Source organism: Marmota marmota, unplaced genomic scaffold, assembly GCF_001458135.2.
Source record: "Marmota marmota marmota unplaced genomic scaffold, marMar, whole genome shotgun sequence".
Lineage (NCBI taxonomy): Eukaryota > Metazoa > Chordata > Mammalia > Rodentia > Sciuridae > Marmota > Marmota marmota.
Genome location: NW_026000101.1, coordinates 6,481,532 through 6,505,687, shown reverse-complemented (window position 1 = coordinate 6,505,687; position 24,156 = coordinate 6,481,532). Strand labels below are relative to the sequence as shown.

At 41.6% G+C, this 24,156-nt stretch overlaps 1 protein-coding gene across 2 annotated transcripts in view; it reads left to right on the top strand.

The window, feature by feature from the left end:
* The first annotated feature begins 710 nt into the window (after positions 1–710).
* Znf462 (zinc finger protein 462) overlaps positions 711–24,156 on the top strand; it is a 131,017-nt gene continuing 107,571 nt past the window's right edge. Inside the window, exon 1 of one of the 2 annotated variants that reach the window (XM_048783244.1) lies at positions 711–2,201. The gene's annotated coding sequence lies outside the window, so the exon portion shown is untranslated. The remainder of the gene's footprint in view (positions 2,202–24,156) is intronic. The other variant, XM_015492220.2, reaches the window with a different exon arrangement.

Genomic DNA, 24,156 nt, shown 5'->3' with positions numbered 1-24,156 from the left:
GGTTGACCTCTTTCTTTCTCTGTCCCTCTCCTTCCTTTACCCCTCTGTCTGCCTGTCCCCCGCCCGATGGCAAAGCCGTGCGGATTGGCACCCCCCTCTTCCTCAGGTATTTGGCTCTCTCTCTGTCTCTCCGAAGTTGGGATGCGGGGTCGGGATGTGTCGGGGGTGGCTGCTGCTGCTGCTGCTGCTGCTGCTACTGCTGCTGGTGAGGACAGAGGCGAGGACCCGGGGGCCCGGGCCGGGCGGGGGGCGCAGGTTGAGGAGCAGCTGAGGAGCTGTCTCCAGGCTGGGGGTTCAGAAGCGTCTGGTGGAGGACAACGGTTTCTGGAGAGGAGAAGCCATTACACACGCTTGGCTCTCCTCTGAGGCGGGGAGAAAGGAAGGCAGGGGCCTGGGGGGGCGTCTCACTCCTGGTGCGGTTCCCAGGGGTCTGCCCTCCTTCCAGGCACGAGGGGAAGCCGCAGCCGCCCCCCATTGGAGCAGCCCCTCTCTTTCCCTTTCTTTATCTCCCTGTCCTCCATTTGCAAGCTGTCTGCTTTGGTTCCAGTCCAGACTCCAAAACACAAAGCTCCTTCTCACGTTCATTCTCCAGGCTGTTCACCATTCCTGAAGGAACCCTCATTTTCTTTTCATTGTAGCTTCTAACCTACAGGGAGCGAGGGAGGGAGGGAGGCCGCCTGGAGTTCCTTTTATATTCCTCCCCAACCCCACCAAAAAAAAAAAAAAAAAAAAAAAAGTTTCATTTTTAAGCACTCGACTGGGATGGGGACAGACCAACCAGTTGGGGCTTTCTCCCAGGGCTCCCAGCCGCCTCTGAGTGCCTGTGTTGGCTGTTTGGTTTGCTTTGGTTTTGTTTCTGGAGGTTGCTTGCAGGTTTGGGGAGGAAGTGACTAGTTTGGTTGAGAGCTGGGAACTGAGTCAGGTAAGCCGTGTCATGGTTGTAACTCCATCAGAAAATGGAGGAGAGCGGGTTTCCAGGAGACAAAGCTGAGATGAGAAGTGTTTATGAAATTATGGATGTCTCCATTTTGAAGCTCTGTTGGTGATGGCTGGCAAGCCTCCTCCTCCTCGCTCTCCAGAGGGAAACCTGGTGGTGTTCCTCACTGTCTATTCATTATGCAAAGAAATGAGGGCTTTTAAGGGTTCCTCAGATTTTTCTCCCACCAGAGGAGTGCTTTCACAAGTTATTGAGACGTTTGTTTCCATTTTAAAGTAAACTTTTGGATTTTTTTTTTCCTCCTTTTGAGTGGACCTGAAGGGTTTTGACCCTCTTCAGCAAAAGCAAGGCAAAACCTGAAACCTTCCCAGTGAGGTCTTCTCACAACTTTAGGTTTCTCCAGCTCTCCTTAAAGTCACCAGGAAATGTTATTTCCTCATTGTGAAGATGGTGGTGGCCCCAGGCTGAGATTTTTTTGAGTTGTGGGGCTTGGTTATCATCATGTTTGATGCATCGCAAGACTTTATTGTCTGGTATGAGTTGATTTCTGGAAAAAAAATAAAATTCCTGCAAGATCTCAGAGGAACTCTAAGACTGTCTGACTAACAGCAGTTTCTCCAGGGTCTACATTTCTCTTCAGGTTGATCCATTTGTATGTTAGGCCTTCTTTTAGTTCCTTTGTTTCCCCCTTTCCCTCTCCTTCTGCTGTTTTTTTTCCCCCTGTGTTCTCAAGGACTGCAAGTCTTCAGGAATATCAGTTTGTCTTCTTAACAATGTCACTATGGAAACAAATTATGTCAGTTGAGAAAACCTTATGTCCAGGTATCTTCACCTTTTTTAATTGGAGGAATTTATTCATTTTGTAGGAAGACATTTTGTGAGGATGTTTTGAAAAAAGAACCCAGTTCTACACCCCAGTCCACACACACTGATTTGGACCTCTTCACAGATTAGTTCTAAAGAATGTATGTAATTGACCCAAGTAAAGAACTAAATCCTGAAATGCTTCAGGAATTTAAAAAAGCCAACCATGAAGATGTTGCTTTTCCATTAGGTGAGGTAGCCATCTTGAGGATGAGGGAAGATGTTGGAAGAATTTTAGATGGACTATTGAAGATATGTGAGGGAGGGCTCCACAGTGGAAGGGAAACTTGGAGGAGATTCAGACCCAATTAATATAATCTAAGGGGGCTAATTGGACCTTGCTTTCAACTGAGGAGAGATACAGAAGGTACCAGCTTCAACAAAAATAAGGAACACATTGGTGAGCGACTTGCACAAGCCTTTTTCTTGCTTTGCTTTCTCATTATGTATCAGATTTTTGTGTGTGAAGTTCCTTGTGTCTACAGCATTTTTGTGCATATTGAAGTGATTTTCATTTCCAGATGTAATTATATTCTGTTGAGTAGCTGGTAACAGTGTCACTCAGTAAATGCACAGTGCTATATATGACAACATCCCATTTTTCAAACCAAACTGTTGTGTCATTAATTGAGGGTTATTGTTCTTCTGAAGGGTGTGAAAGGAGAGGGGAAATACATGTTCTTTAGATGATAATTGTCCATGGTCAATGAAGTAAAACCCTGTTTGTGCAGATGAAGATGTATGATTTTCAATTGATGTGTATGCTCATTCAAAAATACTTCTGTTCAGATCTCTGCCTCTTTATTAAAAACCTAGAGCACTTTGGAAAAATTTTACCTGGAATCATACCTTAATTCCCTCATTTTTGAATGTTGGATTTTGATGATATCCATTAGTTTTGTTAAGTGGAATGTTGTCACTGTTATATTTACATTTGCTAATGCACATATGGATGCTACATGTTCAAACTTGAAATTCAAATGCAATGGATAAAGACAGTTATTTGGGAAAGTAATTACACATCTAATTAACTATATTTGTTTATGAAAACAAATATATGTTGATCTTGAAGCAAACATCCTTTTATTTTTTCTTTTTTTAAAAAAAATCATTGTTGATAGCAGGACAAGTGGTTAATTTACTTATTTCAGTGGGGAAGAAAGAATGACAAAGTGCCAGTTCAGCAGTTTGACTCACCACATTTTTTACTGTGCGAGCAAGTGTTTTGGTGTCTTCATAGACAGTCTTGGAGTTGAGCTTTTTTGGAGAGAAAAAGTCAGGTCTCTAAGATAAGCATTTTGAAGTTCAAGAATATGTTCTAACTGGTAACCTGAGAAACATATCCATGCCTGTTGTACTTTCTCAACATGGCAAGCACCATAATATTTAAAAGCATGGTTTCTTGAAATTTTCTAGACATAACATATTTGGATTGAGACAAGTATTTTGGATAAACCATCATGAGAGAAATAAGAAGTGTCAAATTGAACATACTCATTTGCTCTCAAAGCTCAAAGATCTTTTTTGTTTTTGAGACTTCAAGTTCACCAGGCTCATTATGCAAATTTTTGCCATAGCTTTAGTATATCACAAAGGAAAATCATTCTGAAGAAATATTTGTGAGCTGTCATGAATACTGCCATGCAAGAGATTATTGTTGGATCTTCATATTCCATAGTATTTCTCATATTGTTTTATATCAATCTCATTCAGTGACCACATTCCCTGAGGACTTGATCCCCCCCACCCCCCCACTCTTGGAGTTAGACAACTTTTAAAGGAAAAAAAACCAAAAAACTATATCTATTCTTCCTAATGAGTCTTCCGGAAGACAGTAGGAGAAAAAAAAATCCCACTGTACTAATGGGCTTTAGAGTACTTGTGGTCAGTTTTCTTGAAAGAAGGCAATGTAAAAGGTAAAGTTGCCTTGGGATGGAGTCCTGTTTTACGTGTGATGGACTTTTAATAAGGTCTAGTCTGCCTTGAATTGTTTGATGTTCAGATTTCTTGGTTAAAGGTAACCTTACTTTCTTGTGGTGTGTGCCTTTTCAGGCTTCACTGTGCCATGGGATAGAGAATTGACAAAGCTGTGTTGAATGTTCTAAGTTGACAACTAGAGAACAGAGATATGATTTCAAAATGCTCCAGTCACAAATTAAGAAGTATATAAATAATGAATTCAGATTGCAAAGGATCTGATGTGAATGTGAAACTGGGTGGTCTGTATATGGCAACTATAGAAATTCAAAAGAAGTGGGGGAGAAGGTATTTACAGGTCTATTGCTAAAATCCAGTGAACAGAAAGATAATTTTGTGTGTGTGTATGTGTGTGTGTGTGTGTGTGTGTGTGTAAGTGAGTGTGTGTATGCACGTGTTTGTGAAGGCAAGCATCTTGTGAGATTCACATACTTAGAGAATTGATGGCTTTGAAAGAAACATTAGCTGGGTGTTGGTGACCTATTAATTGATTATGAGAAAACAGAGAAGAAAGTAGATAATGCTAAAAGAAAATTCCTCTCCTTGTGTGATATGCCAAGACATCTGGCAGATGTTATGTTGGGCCCTAAGGAATGGACAGTTTAATTTTAGCCCTAGCAAGGAAATGGGAAGTTCTAAGCTCTTTTAATAGCACAAGTCTTAGTTTGGGGAAGGTTGCTTAAAAAAATAAGAAAGAAGGGGTGGGGGGGGGGAAGGGCATTTAGTGTAATATGGAAGAGCTCTAGGGAGCAGGGAGCATAAGTGGAGATTTTGGGATGATAGGCAAAATATTATTTCTGAAGTAGAAATGAACATGAAAGTCATTTTTTAAAAAATGACACATGTACACTATAAGTGAGGAATATTAGGTATTTAATACTATACTATCAGGCAACTTCCAATTTAGAAGCTATTTTTTTTTAAATGCCTAAGAGAAATAATGTACTTCAAATATCCTCCCTCCACCCTCATTTTACTGAAGAGGAAACTGGCAGAAAGACATGAAGTGACTAGTACAAGGTCAGAAAGTTCAGTTGTAACAAAGCCAGGCCTAGAACACAGGTCGGCTGACTCCAGCCCAGTGCCCTTTCCACTACCCCAACTGCATTTGATAGTGAGGTTGTGAAACAGTGGTTCTCTCCAAGGCCCAAGGCTCCCTGAGAGTCAGGCACCAGTGGGACCTGGGTGTGGATTTTCGTTAGCTGACTTGAACATGTTGGGGACCCAGGGCTGGGCAGTGTGTTTCATTCATAGATCCAGAGGCCGATTTTGTTCCTATGACTTCCAGTCAACCTTCAGCTACTGGATTTGTAGCTGTGCTTTCTTTTACTTTGTCCTGTTCTTTTCTCTTGTTCCATCATCCAGGACTGGAAAGTGCTTTTCAAATGCCCTTCTTTGGAAATTTGTCTGGGTCTATTGCAACTTACAAAAGTGCCCACAATTGGACTCTGAGGATCTATTTTGCAGCGTGGTACAGATTTAAATTGGCTTCTTTCAGAGATGCCATTTTGTAATACTGATGAATGGCTGAGAGGGTGAAATCCAGTCTCAAACAATTACTGGTGATTTTCCAGTGTTCGGTACTCATTCAAAAATGTGCCCTCCATGTATCTTCTTGGAGCCCAATTCATTCTTGCAGACCAGTGGCTAACTCTTTCCCATTTCCTCGGTATACATGAAGTCATCATTAAAATGACTTTTAACAACACAGGCAACATTTAGCCATGAGGGTTGGGACAGCACCATAGGAAGGGTGAAACATGTTTCCATTTCTGTCTCCCCTTGGACAAGCAAAAGTAATTTTGTAAGGAAGGATGAGTGATATTTGTAAAGTTTCCACATTTTTCTAAGCTTCTTCCAAAAGAATGCATAAATTCGTACTCCAGGAGGCAGACTGGAGAAGGTGGTGCTGGAGGTGGACTTCTGGCAGAAACACAGTTAACGCTGTAAACAGTTGAACCTCAGTGTGGCACTCCTCCAAATGAGTTGACTGTCGAAAATAAAATGTTCCAGAAGAACTGGGAGAACAGGAAAGAAGTTAAAACAGCATGGTTTGCATGCCAGTGCTGAAGGAAGAAGAAAAAAGTTTGGGGTTGGGGTGGGGGGAGTGAGGGGACATTGGAAAGAAGATAATCCTAAATTCAAACGTCTCCTGGATTGATAAGACCCAGGAGAAGTTTCCAAATGCAGGAAAATGGAGTTTTATGAATTTAGATTGCATTTGCAGTTTACTAGGAAGCTCTTTTGAATCTTTTTGTCCCCTTGAACTTTCTATCTGGAGAACTGCATAACTGATAAATGAGAAGTCCATTGGAAGCGATTTGGATTTACATTTTCTGCTTGGAAATGCTATCATAAAATTTATCTTCTTTCCAAGGCCTCCTGTCCTCATCAGCTGAAGCATCCATATGGTTTTTAAAGTTTCTGGGTGTGTGGCTGCAGCACAAAGTTGATTTTTCCAGGGCTTGGAAAGACAAGAGGTAGAGAGCTATGTGGTGGGAGAGGGTGCTGGTATTGTCACCTACAAATGCATTGTCTTTGCTTCTGGTGAGCAGCTTACTGGGTGTCTTCAAAGCATTCTTTCCTAATTCCTAGCTGGAGCCGATTCTTCTTGAGTTATTCTTGGAGGGAAAGTGTCTTTGCATGCCAGGTCATGGGTATTTTGGTATTGATTTCCTTGCTTTCATGTGTTTGCTTGTTCAGTTCACTTCATGTTGCTTCTGGAGTATTAATCAAAGACTTATGCTGAGCCTGTCCACATCTACCCTTGACTTCATTCAAAAGGTAGAACCTGCTCATTGGGGCGAAGGGAGGGCTGGTAGGTTCTTATTTGTTAAAAAATAAATAACTGAAGATGAAGAGTGTATAATTCATGAAGTTATTTGCTAGGCCTTCAAGTAGTCTTTTTAACAAAGACCATGCAAGGGAAGGTGGGGGAAATGCTACTAGGAACCAATGGATCTTGATTAAAAAGTTTTAGGATCACTTAGTAGGAAATTAAGCATTTGCCCAAGGTGAGTGAGCAGAGACTTACCTTTGGATTCAGATTGGTTGGAGCACAAAAGGAGCTGGAGGCCCAGGCAGGACAACTGTGTCAGAAGTAATTAAGCCCAGGATTTGTGGAGAGGCTTATCCGCCACAGAGCCCAGCTGGGGAAGGCCAAACTCGCTCCCTAAGCCCTTGTCTGGCCAGTTGAACCAGAGCACAAGCGAAGGCCCTCGAATTTTTGGATTCTTCTCTTTCCTATTCAGACATAAGAAGGAAAAGCCATTATTCTTCAGTTTGCTCATGTCTGCCGACTGCTTCTCTCTCAAGCTGGGAAATGCCAGAGGTGGGGGGGCAAAGCTGATTTCCTCTGAGGGAACATTCTCCCTGTTAACACTGCAAATGTGCCTATAACATTGTACTTATTACTCAGAAAATAATTGTGCAGAGGCACAATGTGGGATACTTGAAAGATGTTTGCTGCACAAAGGTTCCAATACTCACCTGCAGATTAAGAAATGGGTTTCTAAACCATCTCATTTCTGTTGCTAATGAAAAGCTTTGGAAGGCACCTGTGAATTAGAGCTCCAGCTGCTATCATGGTAGGGGAAGTCAGGCCTTGAAAGGATACATGGATTAGCCCGTCAGAAAAGCAAACAGTAGCATCAGCACAAGTAGAAAATAGACAGGGTTGTTAAGCTAACAGAAAAGTAGGCTAAAGCATTGCTGTAATTATATGGTGGAAATTTGCTGGAAGGAGGGATTGCTTGGATGGGAAAAGGAAAAGAAGAAGAGAGGCAAGGAAATAATTGACAAGTCGAAATAGAGGAGGTCTGTCCACTGGGAAGAGCCTCCAGGAAGAAGTAAGGCATTGCTCTTAAGAAAACAATAAAGCAAGTAGAAAAAGACCTTGTAATTTGGTACCTATTGCATGTGAAATATGAAGACCAGCTCAGACCCACATTCTTTGGTAAGCTTCTATTGTAAAAAATAGAATTGAGCTTGAAAGACTATTTGTATGACTTCTGTGTTACAAATGCAGTCCTTCTGATAAAGGAAAGATGGAAACTTGAGGGAACTGGTTAAGTAGGCCTACATGGAGATTTTCCTGGAAAATGAACTTAGTAGAGAATAGAGCACAGTAGAAAATAGCTGCATTATTAATGGGCAGAAAATGTGATAGTCCTCTCTAAGGTTATCCATAGAGCTTCTCTACCTATGCTCTGGGTATTAGAAGAAAGAACAAAGACTGCTTATTTCAGAGAGGAAAGGAGTGGATCATGACCACTACCTGGTGTCCAGTTTGGGATTAAGCCAGGTGCTGGAGCCAAACGTCACAGGCTGATCTGTCAATCCACTCCCAGCATTTTAAAATCCAAAATAAGGCCATTGCGGTGCAGAATGTTTAGCCTTTCTAATCCCTAATTACATCATCCCTCCGTGTTATGATCAGTTTAGTCAGCAACTGAGCCCCACTCACTCTATCTAGATTGTCATGATCCTAATCTAAGAGTCCTTCCTTTGGGACAAAATTTGCACCCTGGGTTGCAGACTAAAGATGGCCAGAGATGGATGCCAGCCACAGATCTGTGAAGGTTTCAGTTCAACCAGTACATACCACCCAGACTTCTCTTCAGTGGTTTCAATCTTTAATAGTCTTCTCTGAAGCCTGTTGGTTTTCTTTAGTAGTGCTAACTGGAAAGAGGCTCTGTGTGGAGACCATTTTCACTTGAATGTCTGAGTTCAGCTGCAAAAACTTACCCTTTCTGCTGTCAGTGAATATTGTCTGGCTTAATATTAGATAAGAACAATAGAGGATAAATATGATCCCTCCATCATAAAATTCTGCCAACTTCAGTACAGAGTAGGAATATCACAGACCTACCATGAAATGCTATTTCCCCTCCTGGGATTGAAATCAGTTAATATTAATACTAGGTAACGTTTGTTTAACATTTAATATGAACCATTTAATATGTTCATATGATAGAGGAAACTGAGGGTTAGGGAGGTAAAGTAATATACCCAAGGTCATGGTACTAGCAAGTAGAAGAGCCGGGATTCACATGAATGGCGACTGCCTCCAGAGCCCTGGCTCTCTGCTGGTAGAACCTGGCCTTGGTTATTACTTAGTGTGCTAATAGCTTATGTTCCTGATGGTTTATCTCTCCAGTTGCCAGGAGTTTATCCTTGGTGTTCTGGAAGGAAATCTGCACATAATGGAACATTAATTATAATATATTGGTTGGTATGAGAGATACAACTGATTGCAATAGCCTGACAAAAGTTGTGTTTCACTGCATAGTACCTTCTTTTTGTTCTTCTGAGTTATAAAAGGTGATAGGAAAAACAAAACTTTAGAGAAAAAAAAATAATTTAAATTATGTCAAACTCAATAAACTATACACATGGTTTTTGTTTTTAGTTTTTTGTAGTTGTAGATGGACAGAATGCCTTTTTAAAATTTGTTTATTTTTATGTGGTGCTAAGGATGGAACCCAGTGCCTCACACCTGCAAGGCAAATGCTCTGCCACTGAGCTACAGCCCTAGCCCACCCATGGGTTTTTAAAAAAAGCACCTATCTGTTATGGCAGAAAGATACGCGGTGTGACTTTTTTTTTTTTTTAAGTAGAAAAGTGTTTTGCTTTTTTTCTTAGGGGCTTTTTTGAAAGTTTCAGTGCCCTAAATTGGCTTTAGTTATCATAAGCCTGAAAAATGTCTTCAGAAGCCACACAGACATTTGAAAATTGGTTCCACTATCTAATGGTCATTTGTGGAAGGTGGGACAGATTATGTTGAAAGTGTGGTGCTGTCACCCCACCCCTTTAGTGATCCCCATGTACTCTGTAGATCCTGGGACTTGATGAATGTTTCCGTCTTATTTGCCTCTCCCTGAATCACTGTGGTAACATAAGAAAGCTGCTATTGATGGATGACCAAATGGCCTTAAGAGCAATAAGCTGTTCTAAGGGGTAGGTCCAGATACCCCTAAGATATCCAGGACGGTCATTCTGTCAGATGAGTAGTTAGGCATTAAATGCTGACTAGATTCTTCAGCCAGGAGGCAAATAGTGTTGGTTTTATAAAATCTTTGCTGTGCTGTGGATCTGTTCAGTTGATCTCTAGTTCCCCGACAGATCCATAACCAAAACCTTGTAGGGGGATAAACGTGTCCTGTTCATAATGTGTACCAGAGGAGGCCATATCCATTTTCACCGCATGCATATCATTGTCTACTAAACTTACCAAAGCTCTTGTTTTCTTAGATGAAATAACTTTAATGGGGAAAAGTCTGAGAAAAAAAATAACTCTATAGTTTAAGAGTATAAAGTGAACTGTATCAAAGCATGTGATTCTCTGGGGGGAATTTCTAATTTAGAGGAATAGGGGAGACTCTGTTTAGCCCCATGCAGCATAAACTGCGACCCTCATCAGTAGTGCCTAGCCTTCTAAAAACATTCCTCACACCAGACTTTCTCAAAGATCAGTCTTCAACTTGTTTCTTCAATCTTTTTCCAAATTCGTTGGGGAGAAACCCACCCAGGTTGCCCTCCAGAACTGCTTTGCAGAAGGCGAGGTGAATTGTGTCAACATGTCATTGTTGATCTAGTGACAACAGGGCATAGGACGTTGAATTTGAGAGCACGGCCAACGTGAGAGGCACTGTAGGTGAGGCAGCCTTGGAACATGTCGCAAGGAGGCAAACTTACGAAGATCATGTATGTAAGACTGGCAGAGGATTCATCCATTATCTTGACAGGAAGAGAAAAGCACATTTTCAAAGATAGATTCCTTGGTTATTGTATAAAAGCACAGTCTATAGATCACATAAAGCAGCAGGCATTTTAGAAAGCAGAACTGCACCCTTCCGCTTGCTTGGAAGTTCTCACTGTTTACTCCATCTTCTCCATGACTTTGCCTCCAATTAGTAATTTGAAGGGGCTGAGAGGTGAAGGGGTGTTCAAGAACAGGTGTCGACTGTCCCTGGAGTTCATGCCTACCCATGGTTGAGTGTTTCATGTTAATAAAGAATGAACATCACCCATAGGTCCTGAAATTAGCAAGTGTTAAATGTTATGCGATTATTAGGGGGAAACCAGATAATCTAGTCAGTGGGCTTAATTAGGTTGTGATTGCCCGATTGCTGCTTCATGATAATTATATTCATAACCCCGTTTCTAGACGTCAACTACAATTATCAAAATTGACCCTAGCGCAGGTAAATGTTAGTGATCTTATTTGAAGCAGCTCTGAAACAGTGAACATCTGATGTTTCCAAAGTGCTCTTGCCTGTTTCTTCTTCCCCTCTGGCCACCTTCCCATGATCTTGTCCTTACCTTGGTAGGAAGATCTGTGGCAGTATTATCTTATCCATGACCATGCGTGAACTGTCTACCTCGTGTTGGTTTCTGCAGAAACACAGATTCTTAAGTTTTAGGCTTCAAGTATGCACTGAAAAAGCATTAGTACATTAGCAGATAAAAATCTGGAAGCATAAGAATCCAAAATTGTCTAGCTTTTTTCCTCAGCACATGGAGCTTTTCCAGTAGTTTTAATGTGATTCATTTGAATCGATCTTTTACTTTATAAGGTATAATCTTAAAGTGAAAAAAAGAATCATTTGTGTTTAAGATAGTGGTCTGAGAACTGTGAAGTGAGAACTTTCTATATTAACCCCAGATTGATGAAATGTATTCACAGCCTCTTCTAGCACAAAGAGAACAGGTCATTGCTTGGGATGTTGTTTACTGTTATCTTCCCAATGGAGGCAGCGATTTCTAGGAAATACAGACAACAACCTGTGTCAGAAGTGGATGTGTCAGTGTGACACTGGGAATCGTTGGGCCAGATTGTCATTTGGCTGCCTTCCCTCTTGGATGTGCAATTATATAGGAAAATAATGCACTTAAAATTTACACACCCTAGCAAACTTCAGGGTAGTTGATCTGTCTGAAGAACAACTAGGAACTCGTGTGTGTGTGTGTGTGTGTGTGTGTGTAGAGAAGTTATCTCTGGGCACTCGTTTTTTGTTTTTTGCTAGAACACCAAGAGTGCAGATTTCTACTTGTAGTTGTCTCTTTGAATTTCTGGGTATAAATGCAGTCTATGTTGGGGTCTTCATTAAGAGAGTGGACCAAGGGTTGGCCCAAGTGCAGGTTGAAATTTATCTCTGTCCCTTCCTAGCTGTGTGGCCCTGTATAAGTCACTTAATTTCTTTGTCCCCATGATTTCCTACCCAATAAAATGTGAATGATAGTAATATAACTCTGTAGAAATGAAAGGGTTACAAAATGTTGTGTGTTTAAGGGTCCTGGTTTATAATGGACACTCAAAATGATAGTTTCTTTTTCCTCACTGATGGAGAAACTGAGGAAGAGACTTTTCTCCAGGACTTTGACACATTCATCCACAGTTAGTATATTAATTATTTTGGCCTTGTTCTTGAACTCAGTTTTTGAATTCTGCCAGTTGGAGTGCCTGTCTTTATTGATGAGCAGTCTTTGCTGCTGTTGCCCATCACAGATAGATGTGGCTACAGCCCAAGCTGCTGTTCTATTTGATTGTGGACCCAGCAGTGTTCACTAGGAATTTGTAAACGACCTGAGAATGGTGCTGTTTCCTCTTGGAAAATTGTATTTACATGCTAACAATGTTGCCTATCCACACCTTGCAGAGATATTCCCTGGAGTGTTGTAGGGGAACAATTTTTAATAAATGTGAAGTTCTTTGAGCTTTTTGGAAGAAAGATGTTATTACTGTTCTTATTGTTTGGTATCATTCTGGAAAAGAAATGATTTGTCTAAGACAATAGTATTTTTTTATTGCAAGGAAAATCCTGGTTGTGTTGTTTTATATAAAAGTTGGATATCTCTGTTGCTTCACTCATATAAGATATTTCTGAGCCAGTTTGAGGATTGTCCTGGACCCTTGCTTAGAAATGCTTTGGTTTTCTTTGTGCAGATATATATATTTTAACAGTCTGTGTCCACTTGGTCTTACTAACACACTGTAATATCAGATGCACTGAGATCTCAGGAGTAAGGAGGCTAATTTTAGAATGTCTTAAGGGTAGATGGTATTTCAGATGTGGAGAATGTGGAATGGTGTTGGTAGGACCTAACAGGACTTACTTTACCTTGTTGGCTTTGGCTAAAGAACATTAATTGGTGGCTTCATTGGTGGCAGAATGGTGGTGATGGGTATGTTGATTAAAAAGATGAAGAACATGTAAGTGATTCTTTGGTAAAAATGCTACTTATTTTTCACCTTTAAAAGCAAATCACCCATGAAGTGGTGGTGTTATTGCTTAACATTTTGGATATTTTCAGATATATTAAGGTGTCAGTAGAATTTTTTTTTAATGAAAACTTTACAGTTATCATTTAAAAATTATGTCCAGAGCTGTTTGAGGAGGAGAGAAAAACTGATCATGCAGCTGTGCACTTTATTTACTGGTGTTTAAATCTCTAGGATTCTCCCAAGTGAGAGATTTTGTCTCAGAGGGTGGACCCCAAATGAAAAGAGTGGAGATGTAGCCATGGGTGTGGTAGCAATTATTATAACACAGAATGCCCTCAATATAATGAGAAATATGAGATGAAACAGTAGAACAGAAGCCTGGAGTAGCTAGGACATCTTTTTTTTTTTTTAATTTAAATTTGTTATATATGACAGCAGAATGCATTACAATTCATATTACACATATAGAGCACAATTTTTCATATCTCTGGTTGTCCACCCTAGGAAATCTTAAGGACTAGGAGTGGGAAGGTTTTCCACTTGAGCGTTTAGGTTAGGGGCGTCACCTTCATATATGTTCAATTCTTTACCTGTGGTAAGATTGTTTCTTACCTGTGACTACAGAGAAAAGCAGTTGGCTTTGGAGTCAGAATTAAATTCACACCCTTACCTCCCACTTACCTCCCACCTCTGTGAACTTGGGTTAAGCTCCTAATTGCTCCTAGTGGCTAGTTTCCTATCTTTAGAATGGAATTCTTTCTGGAGGAGGCTAAGAGGCTAATATATGTAAAATACCCAGCACCCAGCCAGGTGCCCAGTAAATAGCCACCTCTGGTTCATTTGCAATGATGAATTAGTGGCCACCCAATGCCTCTGGTGCAGATGGCTTGCTCATTGCCATTCATCTGATGCCTGGTTTTGCATGCCTAGTTAGCAGTTGTGGCTTGATGATAGAGTTGGAAAGCATTTAATGTCTTCATTGTCATAAGATGTATTTTATGGATGCTGTTATAGTTAAGAAATATGTGCCTGTTCATCTATTCATTCATTATACATTTTTTGAGCACCTTTGGAGGTCAGGCACACCTGCAGTGTGTGCCTAGGTGGTCAAATGCAGGGGAAGTGGGATCTCTCTACCAGAGTTGTGTTAGGCTCTTTGTTTTGGTAATTGAAGTGATTATGATGGAGATGGATGTCCTCACCCACATTAAAATAGCCTGGAGTCAGGGGAGTGGTGAACAGATTCCTGTTTAGATGCATTCATTTCTGCATCTTTGTGTGTATGTATTTACAATATAATTTGCTAACCATGTAGTCTGTGCTGCTGTGGTTCGTAATCTGGCAGATATTTTAAATATTTACTCCAAAATATCTTGTTCTCTGTTGGTGTGAAGTAGAGTTTCCAGTTATTTTTAGGTCATTTTCATCTTAGCAACCCTGTTGGAGATGAACCAGACACGCTGCTGTAAACTGTCCCCACATTTGGATAGAATTTAATAAAGTAAAGTTTAATGGTTTGGTCCCAAGAGGCAAACAGACCATCTGGTTAGCAGAAGGTTAGGTCAAGTATTGCATGGCTGCTAAGAGGGCCACAAACCAGCCCCGACGCACTGGTAATGTGTCCAGTTGCTGAATGCATTAAGCATTGAAATGGTGCTCTCAGGTCTGCCGAGCCAGCAGTTCTGTTACCACCGCTGTGACGCAGGAGATAATTCAGCTGGGCAAGCGGCAGCATGGGGGTGGATCTACAGTACAGGATGTGTAATGTCAACATGAAGGATTGGAGCTGGCAGAAGGAAGGGAAGCAGTCATTTCATGCCAATGCAGGAAGCCTAGAGAGATGCTTTCCACCCCCCTTGCCTCTTGTCCTCTTCTGGAGCTTTCACATTATGTGTTAAATGATTACCTTGTGCATGGTCCATGGCAAAACTTCAGCTGATTTTCTGCCTCTTTTGGAACCTGTCAGCATAAACAGAGTAAACCACATTCCACACACTTGTAGGGCGGGCAGAGGGAAGAGTCTGCTGCACAGACTGGGAGGAGGAGAAAGGGCTTCATTAGGCAGGAACATCTTTGTGCTTGAGATGGAATCCCATTGTATGTCCCTTTGTGCTCAGCTTTGAGACCTTGAGACCGGCCATCCATTCACAGGCTGCAATCATCTCAGAACATTGGGCTGCAGCTGTAGTTGGTAAGAAGCTGCGGAATGGTTCCCGTGATTCTGCAGAAGCTTAGCAATTACATAATTGCTATGTAACTGGAGAGAGCCATCAGGGTTGTCTAGTTCTCCTGGAAAGAAAGCTTCTACAATTTGAGGGGTAGATTGTTTTCCTTTGTTAAACCCGAAAGCTGATGAGCAAGTACAACGAGCCACCAGGCTGAAACAGGTCTTCTCACTGGCTTGAGCGGGAAGAAGTTGACACATACACTTAGCTCCACACTCTGCAGGCTTCGTGGTGGTATTAAGGGGAGAGAGAGCAACTCACAGAATCTCGGAATACCAACTGAACACGATATTTGATTGTTTCTAATATCAGAGACTATGTTCTGTATGCAGTCAAAGTGTGGAGTCTTCCAGAGCTTCCCTAGGAATGGGACCAGCGAGTTGTCTGTAATCATCAAGTGCCCTCGGCATTTTTGCTGTTTGCTGGGAAGGCTTTCGCATCCTCTCTTGAATGATTACATGCTTCTGAGGCTGCTCAGTGGAAGCTCTACAGAGCCTGACCATTGTGAGATGTTCCGGGGCGCTCACATCTTCTCAGCATCAACCCCTGGTGCAGCCCCATCAGCCCAGGGCCTGGAGCCGACTGCACAGTCTGTCTGGGAGGACCTCACAGCGCAGGAATGAATTCCTTCTTTCAGCTGCTTCACCACTTGTTTTCCATAGTTGAGAAAACTTTGAGGTGGAGTTGGTTAAATGTAGGTGCGAGGGTTCCATTAAACCTGTGAGAGGTCCAGGCTCCGATTCATCTGAAGGAAAACAGTCGTCTAAAATTAGCCACATCTCCTAACCCCAGTGTGGACTCTGTGTTTGTTTATGTTAAGTAGCTCTGCATTTCAGCAATCCCACCTTTCTTGCGTGGGTTTTGTGGAGCTGCTGGAATAGAAAGAGTGGTTGTCGGGGTACATTTTTATTAATGGCAAAAGATGGGCCTTTCATAACTGTGGTACTTACCTGTGCTTCTCTATTTAAATGTGTCAGTAGTCAGAACTTCAGACTGATGGGAAAATAAAGCATTTGGATTCCTTTGTGAGTTAAAAAGGAATGCCCAGTGGGCAGAGTGGAGGATGTGGATGCCAGGATGGTTTGGGTCCACAGATTCTTAGACCTTTAACCTTTAGACCTCCTTGGTTTAGCTCTGAGGTTGATGGATGCAACTAGTTTAAGAATTTTGATTCCTATGAAGCAATATTGGCAGGTTTTCAAGAAGCAGCCTATCTCAGCACTGAGCTTTTATTTCATAGCAAGCTGGAGGGGTATAGGATCAGCTATGGTGACCCTTTCCTGCATCATTCCAGGCAGGCCTTGGCATGCTTCTGCAGATGAATAAGGATGAGAGCAATTGGCACGAGGACCCACTGACTTCATCTTGCTCTGTATCTTAAGAGTTTGAACTGGTCTGACCTATGCCATCGGCAGTGTGTGCACTCTGAGAACCACTAGACCATCTTTCAAGGGTCTTGGAGATTATGATGTGAGCAGTGTGCGTTCATATGAGGGAGGAACCCATGACTTCCTCTCATGAGGGGGGCCACGAGTAAGGGAATCCTTCGCTATCAGTGTTGGTAGGCCAGTGAAGGCCTTGCAGCAGGGGCTGTTGAACATGGTGCAAGGATCCTAGACCTCAGAGCTATTGAGTAGCTGAGTGACCTTGAGAGAAGCATGTAATCTCTGATCCTAGTTTCCTTATCTGGGAAAAAGAAATCTGCTTTGTAAGGTTCTTGTGGGGAATAAATGAGATCATGAATATAAATCTCTGTTTCAGAGCCTGACATATAGTGGGCATATAAAAAATACTAATTCCCTTTCCTCTCATCCTTAAGTTTTTATAAAATTATGGGCAGAGCACTGTTAAACAGTGACTCTCTGATCTGGGGGACAGAATACCCTTGAGGTTTTCGTGATATTCTTCAGTAGGGGACTCCTTGAAGCTTGCACTGTTGGGATTGACAAATGTTTCGTTTCTTGGCTATCGGGGCTGAGCAGTATCTTTTATTATATAGTGACTTCTAAAAGCTGGTGTGTCCCTCTGTGAAACGTGGCTCCAAAATCTGGTGAAGGAGAATAAAAGTACCTTAACCTCTGTTTGCACTATCTTGAACATTCTGTAATAGATTATTTATTAAATTCCTTAGATGAGGTTCTGGTTTTTTTGTTTTGACTATTGCTACACAACAAACTCCTTTAAAAGAAAACCTGAAATTTTCCAAGAATAGCACAGAAGTAAGACATGTAGTTATCCAAAATTCAAAAGACTTAACAATTTTAATGTCTCTTAGAGTTCTCTTTTTCTTTGACCTCTAGCCCAGTGTACTAGCTTCTAGTATGTTGGTGCTCAATGAAAACTTGATGGCTGTTTTCAGAGAAAAAGATCGTAACCAGTTAAAATTTGGCCAAATGAAGTTTGAAGGCCAACCACTGGTTTGTTTCATGTCAGTTACTGAACAGACATGAGACTAGAAGCTACAGAAAGGCAGGCCCAGGGTCCCCCTGTTTACCTGTATCTTGTGCCTTGCATTAGTGTCTAGAAAAGATGTCACAAAAGGCATATGTTGGTTCAGTAAACCAAACCTAGCATGTTTTAAAAGGTGACATTGCTTCTAAATATCTCTTTCCTAAATATACCTAGATTTCTGAAACAAAATGAACAGTGATTGCTACTCCAAACATGATTAGACAAACACTTTTAATTGTTGGTGAGTGAATATTTGGCCCTGATTCTAATTTAAAGACGAGAGTTTAATGTTAAGTTTCCATTCAAAGGAAACTGCCCAACTCTACAAGTCCATATTACATACATTTTGGTAGTAAGAATGTCCAGATGGCAATCTAGGTTGAAGAAGCCATGCAGAGTTGGGTTGTTGGTAATTTTGGAAGGATATTAATTTGAGAATGACAGTTTTCTATTATGATCCTCATTGACACTTCTGTGCATTCTAAAGGTGGACTTCATAGAATCGAGTCTGAAACATTGGAGCAGAGATTCAAACCCAAGAATAGTCAATGATTCAAGGCTGTTGTTCATGGAGGAAACACATTTATAGTTTTATATGAAACTAAGAGTGAATTGGACCTATTAAGTCCAGGTGGATTGTGGCATATATTTCATAGGGTAAATTGGTGATATGGAAGCCTCGAGAAATATAGAGAAAAATGTTATGGAAAGAAAAGCTGAGGAAGCAGTGTTTCCTATCAATGTAACAGAATTGGAAGAAAGAAGCCATAGAACCAGGATAATAGTCAATGTTCTTTGAGGACAGTCAGGCGGATTCAGAAAACATCCTTCTTCACCTTTGACTCTTTAGTTCTTGAACATTTCAATTGAATGATTTAGACCATTGAAAGTCTAGTATGTGCAGAAGCCTTCTAGGTATTAGGTGACCTTGCAGCATTAAAGAAACCCATGGATCCTGTTAGTTCCAACCTCACTGAAGGACATATTCTGAAGAGCCAGCTCATTAAGCAAGCTTTTGAAGGGTGTGCGCTGCAGAGCAGTTTCCTGTTATTTGGTTAATGGTTGACCTAGTTCTATTGCCATATGCTTCCTGGAACGCATTCTAATATAAAGTATGTGTTAAAGCAAGACTAGGATAATAGCAGGAAAGTCAAAGCCTTTCTGAAGCAGAGACCATATTAATGCTGGCCCAGTGAAGGCAGAATAGTGTATGGATGGAAAAATGAAAAGACTTTGCTCCTCATGGCCATGTTTCCTAGTTTTGATTTTAATCCTCATGTTTCATCCCGGTTCATTCTGAGGAGTTGAGTCTTCCCAGAATCCCTTGCACACAGGCCTGTGCACGGGAGGCTGAGTTTGGTGTTCAACACCCCGAGTAAAATTTTCACTGCAAGGAAGGATTAGATTAGATGTGGCTAATGGCAGGTGGTTGTGTTTTTGTATTATTATTTTTATATTGTATGCAAGGGATTAGTAAATCTTTTTGTCTGCAGTTTGGATGGAGTCCAGAGCTAAGACTGAGGCTCCTTTGACTTATTTATCATTTCACCTGGAATCAGCAGCTCTGGCTCGTTCATTTAGATGGATGGGAAGCCCACACAAGTCACAGGGGCTGGTGAGCAAACTTTGCACCAGACACACAGTGTTTGTTTTAGCAGCTTCAGAATGTGAAGAATCTGTGGGTCTAGCCTGCTAATTGCTGGATATTTGGGTGGCAGTGGAGGAAGTTGTTCTGTTCTCTTCATTGCTCATAAAAAAAGTGTTTGAGGAACCTCAAGTGTTTGTGTGGCGGCAGGAGGGTGGACATCCCCTTTTAAAAATGACTGTAAAACTGTGGTATGGGCAGTGATTTCTAAACCTGGTTGATCTTTCAGAATTAATTCTGAGAACTTAGAAACAAAAAGGGATTTATTAAAAATGGACTTTTAAGTTCCACCACAGGAGAGGGATTCCTTAGGTTTAGGGTGGGAGCTTAGAAGGTGTGTTTTCAGAAGCCAGATGTAGGAGCCACTGACCTTGAGTACAGTGTCATTAGGCAAGGGAGGAAGAAGCAGCCCCATGCAGGAAGGAGGAAAGGGAAGAGTTGCTGTCAGAACTTGATATTTGCAGCTGGTAATAATTGGAGCTACGGAATAGGCTTTCCTCTTTTCTTCCCCAGGAATTTAGTACCTTTAGGGCACCTTAAGGGTACTGAGTGATTTAAATTTGGGAAATGTCATCTCAGTGGCAGGCTACTTACTGTGCTCCACTACCACTACCCCCATCCTTCTCTGCCCTGTCCCTTGTCTCCCCCAGTAGAGGCAATGTCAGCAGAATATCTGTCACTCATCAATTAGATTGGATGTGATTTTTTTTCAAATTAATACATTTGACAAAAATAAAGGGAAGTTGTATTATGTCGGCTTCTAAATACAAAGAAATTGCTACTGACCTCAAGTAAATTTATTTATTTTTTTCTATTAATGATAAGGAGATGCACTTGTTGACCAGGCTTACTCCATATGGCTTCCTGCATGGCCTGGTTTGAAGCTGTTGCCTCTGATATTAGGCCATTGCTAACTGACCTATTTTTTAATCAGAGGGACCATCGCTACAGGATCAACACTAGCCAGGGACTAATAAATATGCTTGGTAGGTAGTTGTGTTGGTTAGTGCACTGAATGGCCATCTGAACCAGCTCGGTAGAACTTTCCCCAGAGGTTAAGAAGTAACTTGGAAGGTGAAGATTTCAGCTTCAAAGCAGTAGTTGTGGTCAACATACCTTTCTAGGATGTGTTCTGCATTAATCTCAACAAAAAGGAAAATGACCCTGTTGTAACATTGAACAGGTCAGACACTTTGACTTCCTGAGAAAAGGCAGGGAATTGTTTCTATATTATTACCTATCCCTGAAATAACTACCACTACTGCCATAAACCACCCTTCTGGCACCGCAGAGAGTGTCTATAGAGTACACATTACTAAGAGAATTTGATCTTTCTCCTCATTTTATTCCAACTGTAAAGGTCTCACCAGGCAAGAAGGTTATTTTAGAAGTGAAAGAGGAGAAGTGAATGAGTAGAAAGAATAAAGCCAGTTGAGGAAATTTGTCTGATTGCCAGTAATTTTTTAGTAACAGAAAACGGTGATCATGGCCCAAGAACTCATGCTCATGTCCTTGGCATGCTTAGAAGCTCCAAGAAGGGAGTATAGTCTCTTTAAAGTTATTTTAAGGAGTTGGACACTACCTACTAGGCTCTAATGCTTACCCAAGTTAAGAGGTTGAAGTGCCTCCAAGGCTTTAAGTAGCAGCTGACCATGTGGTCTTGTTAACTCTGAGATGTTGCTGAGTGACTCAGAGCACTGTGGCGAACGATTCTGTCCTGTTCCAGCTGCCCCAGCAGAAATCAGCATTAGGTCACTGTTTGGGCAGATGGTGCAGAGCCCATGCCACCATCAGGACTTTCTAAAGGACAACCTGAAATCACTGTCCTGCACATGGGATGACGTGGAGGATCTGCCTGCTGCCTAAGCGTCCATTTCTTACCTCTACCTTGTCCCCTGTCCTCACACAAACCACTTGGAGAGGAGAAGACTCATGTTCTCATAATCATTTGCTCTTTGGATCTTTTCTCATCTGGATAGACGGAGGCTTTTGTTTTCTGCAGGAAAAGGTAAAGTGTGCTCAAGGTAGCCTAAAAAGTGTGTAACGCAAGAGGTAACTAGTACCCAAGAGGTGGGTTTGCTGACCTTAGCATGATGGAGGTATCAGCTGCCTAGTGACTCATGAGCACTACTGGTTGAGTGAAAAATGGGGTGCGGGTGGGGTGGTCAGAAGGTGGTTGGGATTGTTGCCTCACTAGACCACTCTCTAAACTTTCTCTGTCTTTTCATGACTCCAGCATGTTTACGTAAATCCAAACTAATTTTGAAGCTTGAAGTGTCTTTCGGTTCAGTCGTGTGAATGTGCTGCCTATTTCGAAAGTTGATAATGACTCAAGGGTATCCAGCTCTCAGGATTCAAGCCACTGCATGTTGGCAATGATACTGGATCCTGGTTTTAAAAATAAAATGCCGGGATGCCGCCTCGAGGATCCAGACATAGACTGTGAGCACATTCTAAATCTTGATCCCCAAATACACAGCAGTGTCAGCTACAGGAAAAGTGGAAGGGAGACGTAGGATCTGGAAGGAAAGGCGTTACTGTCCTCTGCAAAGTCAGTCATTATGGACCCTTGAAATCCTCCCACCCAACCCCTTCGTTCTGTAGCTCTGGAAAGGCTTAAGTGATTTGTCCAAAGTCCATAATGTAGGAAGTTAGTTAGGGAAACCTGAAATGGAATCCCAGCTTCCTGCCTTGGCGATCCATGCTTATTCCACTACAGCCCTGTTGGCAGATCGCTTCTATTTTTTGTGCCAATTTTGATTGATTGGTGGAGACTGCCTGGAGCTCCACTTTGAGGATTCTGGGCCTTGTCTAGGCTTGTTGGAAGAGAGTGTGGAGATCAAGCAGAGAAGCCTGCAGTAGGCGGGAGAGGGTAAGTGACAGGCGATGGCACTTCCCCATACTTGCTGTCCCTTACAATTATGTGATTTAAAATCACAGATTTACTCCCTACCAAAGCACTTTCTCACTTAGTGTTCATGAAGACATCCTCTCCCCAAACGGTTTCAAATAAAGTCATGAGGCAGAGAGAATCTCCTTCAGAATAGCTTAGCCAGGTGACTTCTCCAGGGCAACTGGATGTTAAGTAGTGGTTTGGACCAGTGTTGGGGTTCTAGCCTGGGCTTTGTTGGGGAGCCCGAAGAGCTCTCTGTGCACTGTTGCTGAGGGTCCCACATGTCCTTGTGGCACATGCCGTTCCTGCTGAGTTGTCCACTTTGCTTTTCACCACCTGCACCCCTGTCTCCATAGATGGAATAAGAAGAGGTTCACAGAGGTCAGAATTGCTCAGGGGAACACAGGGCCACACTAGAACCCTGGTTCCCTGATTATCACCAATCCAAGGCATTTCCCAAGCGGTTCACTATCTGTGACCATGATTGTGAAACTAGAAACAACATTGGAGGTTGTTAAATCTCCTTTTATATCCAGAGAAATTGAAACCAAGAACATTTAAGGGATTTGCCCAAGGTGACTAAGTTGTTAGGTTTCACAAAACACTCTCTGGATCTTGCCAAGCCCATATTGTACATTCTTTTCCCCCTTTCCTTTCTCTCTTTTCCTTATTTATTGTGATGAGACAAATTAACTGTTGCTCATCAAGAAATTCACAGGGAGTATGATTGCCTTACAACATATTGGGATTTATAGATTTCATACTGTCAGAACGACGTAACTGTCATTGAGGAGAACTTTTTGGGTTATTCTTAATATAGTTTAGTAAATTTAGAAGGAAAATCTTTGGTTATAAATTTTCTTGTAACATGACCCTCACAAGGTGTTAAGTGTAATTTTGGAAACCTTTCTGTTTCCAAAGATGAGCTGTTGTGACAGTAAACGTAGAGGGTGAATGTGCTAGACTGTGCTGTGAATTGGTTTGCCTAGCGCAATGATAGGTACCTCATAGTTGGGTAAATGTGGACTTCATGTGTCTTTGGGGATGCAAAGCACCTACCACCAGAAGTCTGTCGTGCTTATCTTCTCATATGAACTCACAGTATTCTGCCCTGAGTAGGGTTCGTGTTTAGCATGGAGGGAGCTATGTTTCACAGGTAGAGCAATCTGCTAAGATCTAATTTGAGATGAATGCTATTGATAACAACAGAAAAAGCCACTATCGTTTCCCATTCAGATGCCTCCATTTGTCCCTCTTGACTGGTCTGGAGAACAGAATTGGGGCTCTTTTTTTTTTTTTTTGCCATCCTGAGCTTTAGACAGCTCCCCTTAGGCAAAGTGCTATGTTTCTTTGCAATGGCTGCTTCCTGTCTATGGTTTTCCCCCACCTTATTAGTCAACAAGGAGGGAGAGTTACCTGGATTTCTTTTTCTTAATTATTAAATTATTTATTCTAATTTGTTGTCCATGATGGCATGCTACACACATAGAAGACAATTTTTCAAGTCACTGATGGTACATAAAGTATTTTCACACCATTCGTGTCTTCATACATGTACTTAGGGTAATGATGTCTAACTCATACCTGGATTTCTAAGTGATCTTGGTCAAGAGAGTGTGAATCAGGCTCTTAGAAAGTAGGCGAGGGGGGCCACCTTGGAGCTGGTGCTCTCTAATGAAACACTGCCTTTTGATAGTGCCTCCAATTATAAAATCATCAATAAAAATGTTTCCCTTGTTCCTTCTGGAAACTCCGTCTAACCATGAGCCTTTGTTTTGGACAAAACTGGGTACAAACCATTCTTAATTCCTTTTCCTCCTAGTCAGTTGTTGCAGCAGAATGATCCCCTCTCACTTTAACAAAAAGATTCTCTTTCTAGCTTAAAATATTCCGGATATGCTTTAACTTGCCTTGGGGTCATAGCACTTGTCTTCCAGG